Source organism: Lynx rufus, unplaced genomic scaffold (assembly GCF_022079265.1).
Source record: "Lynx rufus isolate CCGP_SWC_20201006 ecotype Redwood Valley unplaced genomic scaffold, mLynRuf1.p SCAF_9, whole genome shotgun sequence".
Classification (NCBI taxonomy): domain Eukaryota; kingdom Metazoa; phylum Chordata; class Mammalia; order Carnivora; family Felidae; genus Lynx; species Lynx rufus.
In genome coordinates, this window is record NW_025814897.1 from 68,289,052 (window position 1) to 68,292,793 (window position 3,742).

At 40.1% G+C, this 3,742-nt stretch overlaps 1 pseudogene; it reads right to left on the reverse strand.

Moving 5' to 3' along the window:
• Nucleotides 1-287: 287 nt before the first annotated feature.
• LOC124505710 (heterogeneous nuclear ribonucleoprotein A1-like) lies at nucleotides 288-1,792 on the reverse strand (annotated as a pseudogene).
• Between the last annotated feature and the right edge of the window lie 1,950 nt (nucleotides 1,793-3,742).

Consider the following 3,742-nt stretch of genomic DNA (forward strand, 5'->3'; position numbering starts at 1 on the left):
ACACAAGCTTTAATCCCATCTATAATTGTATCTGATACCATAATTCAATTTAGATATATTGCATAGGATGTGCCAACAATCATATTAATAACCAAATAAACTCCAGGACTTTGCTTGGGTGACCCTTTTAACAGTGAACTCCAGGTGACAACATGTTAACTGTCAGTTCAACCACACCAATGTTTGTGGAGACAATGGCTTCTGTGCCCAAGCAGGTTGCAAATAAATTTCAGATGGAATCTGGCATCACCCTGAAGAAATTCTAACTTCACACTGTTGGGGTGGTTTACCAAGATGGCTTCAGAGTAGACTAACTTTACACAGCACATTTTAAAAAAGACACATTTATTCAGCATCATGATCAGACTATTACATTTAGCAATCAACAGCATGGGTGCAAAAAAAAATCTACAGTAAAACCCTTTGTTGGAATGCTTTACACTTTCCACAGAACAGAAACTAAAATAACCTGCTATACAATTAGTCACAAATACAGTCCTCGAGTTTTTTGCCCATACACATGAGTATTGTCTAAAACATGTCTTCCTTGTAATAGCTAGGCCCTGCCACCACTGTGCTTGGCTGAGTTCACAAATCTGTTGTAACCTATAGCTTCCCTGTCACTTCTCTGGCTCTCCTCTCCTGCTAAGCTTTGTTTCCTGGCAGTAATTAAAACCTTACGCCACTGCCATAGCTACTGCTGCTGTTGGAACCACCACAGCCACTTTGGTTTCATAGTTTGGCAAAGTATTGGCCTCCACCACCATAGAGGCCAGTGCTTGTGCCTCCAAAATTTCCTTTAATGGGTCCAAAATTTGAAGATTGATTGTTGTAATTGCCAAAATCATTACAGCTTCCACCACCTCCAAAGTTGCTTCCACTACCGCTGCCAAAGCTGCCTCCACCTCCTCCATTGTTATAGCTGTCATAGCTGCCACTCCCGCCATAGCCATTGCCCTGGTTTCCATAACCCTGTCCACCACTTTGATAGCCTCTGCTTCCTCCAGAGTAACCAGGGCCGCCTCCTCCATAACCACCATCATTACCAAATCCATTATAGCCATCCCCACTGCCACCATATCCACCACCACCTTAACTGCCACCAAAGCCACCTCACCCACTGAAGTTTCCTCCATGGCCAAAGTTGTCGTTCCCACCAAAACCACCTCCACAACCACTGCTGAAGTTCCCAGAACCACTTCGACCTCTTTGGCTGGAAGAAGCACCAGCCATCTCTTGCTTAGATAAAGCTTTCCTTACTTCACTGTTGTGGCCATTCACAGTATGGTATTTTTTAATGACAATCTTGTCTACAGAGTCATGGTTGCCAAATGTTACAAAAGCAAAGCCTGTCTTTTTGCCACTGCCTCGGTCAGTCATGATTTCAATCACTTCAATTTTCCCATACTGTTCAAAATAATATTTTAGGTAATGTTTTTCAGTGTCTTCTTTAATGCTACTGACAAAAATCTTTTTCACAGTTAAGTGGGCACCAGGTCTTTGAGAATCTTCTCTCGAGACAGCCCTCTTTGGTTCTACAACTCTTCCATCCACCTTGTGTGGCCTTGCATTCGTGGCTGCGTCCACCTCTTCCACAGTGGCATGCATACGTGACAAACCCAAAGCCTCTGGAGAACTTGGTGTTTGGATCTCTCATTAGCACACAGTCCGTAAGCATTCCCCACTGCTCAAAATGGCTCCTCAGACTCTCATTGGTTGTTTCAAAGCTCAAACCTCCGATGAAAAGCTTCCGCAGCTGTTTAGGCTCTTTGGGAGACTCAGACTTAGACATGATGGTGGTGAGAGGGGAGAGTTTCACGATGCTTACTCAGTGGCGTCCACGGGCAGAAAGGCAACACTTTTCTTCTAAGAACAGGCATAGGTCAAGGATGTCTACTATTCTGCATTGTACTGAGATTTGGTCCCAGCCAATGCAGTAAAGGAAGAAAAAAAGCATAAAGCTTGGAAAGGAATAAGTAAATTATTACACACGTAAAATACTTACCCCCAAATCTACCAATTAATAGGAGAATTTAACAACCTTTCAGGATACAAGATCAATATACAAAAAGTAACCGCATGTCTATATACTAGCCACAAACAATTGGAAAATAAATTGAAAAATACCATTTACAAAAGTATCAAAAACCAGAAAAAGTTTAAGAGTAAATTGAACAAAATATATGCAAGCCCTCTATACTGAAAATTATAAAACATCTCTGGGAAATTAAAGAAGACTCAGATATATGCAGAGATATAACATGTTCATGTTATATGAAGCCTCAATACTGTTAAAATGTCATTTATCTCAAGGTTGATCTATAGGTCCAACATAATCCTGTTATGAACTAAATTGTGTGCCCCCCAATTCATATGTTGAAACCCTGACCCCCCCGTACCTCAGAAAGTGACTGCATCTGGAGACAGGGTCTTTAAAGAGGTGACTGAGTTAAAATAAAGCCATTAGGGTGATGCCTGATGCGATCTGACTGGTGTCCTTTACAAAGAGGAAATAACGAGCACACAGAGACACTGAGGATGCCCCCACACAGAGGAAAGACCACATGAAGACACAGCATGGAGGCAGCCATCTGCAAGCCAAGGAGAAACTAAACCTGCTGGCACCTTGACCTTGGACTTCTAGCTTCCAGAACTGTGTGAATATACATTTCTGCTGTTTAAGCCACCCAGTCTGTGGTATTTTGTTGTGGCGGTGCTATCAAACTCACACAAATCCCCCCCAAAATCCCAGAAGACTTTTTTTATAGAAATTGACAAGCTGATTCTAAAATGTAAATGGAAAGGCAAAGGGCCTGAAATAGCCACAACAATCTTGTTAAATCTTTTTAAAAAGTCATAGGACTTATATTGCCTGATTTCAAAATTTACTATAAAGTTACAGTAATCAATGCAGTGTGGTATTGGTGTAAGTGTAGACAAATAGATGTCTAGAGAAAACAGAAGCAGACCCATGTGTATACAGTCAATTGATTTTTCACAAAGATGTTAAGGCCATTCAATGAAGAAAGAAAAGCCTTTTCAATGAATCTGACAACTGGATATCCATGTTAAAAATCAAAATCAAAAACCTCAGACCATATACAGGAATTAATTCAAGATAGGAAAGTGCTAAAACAATAAAACTAGAAGAAAATATAGGAGAATACCCTTATGACCTAGGGATAGGGAAAACGTTTCCAAAGAGAACACAAAATATGCTAAATATAAAAGAAAAAAATGATAAATTGGGCTTCACCAAAATTAACAACATCCACATATCAAAAGATACAATTAAGAAGGGGTGGGGGGGAAGGCAAGTCACAGACCAAAAGAAAATATCTGCAAAACATATACCTGACAAAGAAGTTGTATAAGAAATATATAAAGAACTACAAATTGGGGCACCTGGGTGGCTTAGTTGGTTAAGTGTCCGACTCTTGATTTCAGCTCAGGTTATGATCTCATGGCTCATGAGTTAGAGCCCCACATTGGGCTTCCTGCTGACAGTGCAAAGCTTGCTTGGAATTCTCTGTCTCCCTCTCTTTCTGCCCCTCCCATGCTCACTCTCTAACTCTCTCTCAAAAATAAATAAACATTTTTTTAAAAAGAACTAAAATCACTAATAAAACTACAACTATTTAAAAAGGGCAAATGCTTCAAGAAGAACTTCACAAAAGAAGATATATAAATGGCTAATAAGCACATGAAAGGATGTTTAACATCATTAGTCATCAGAGAAATT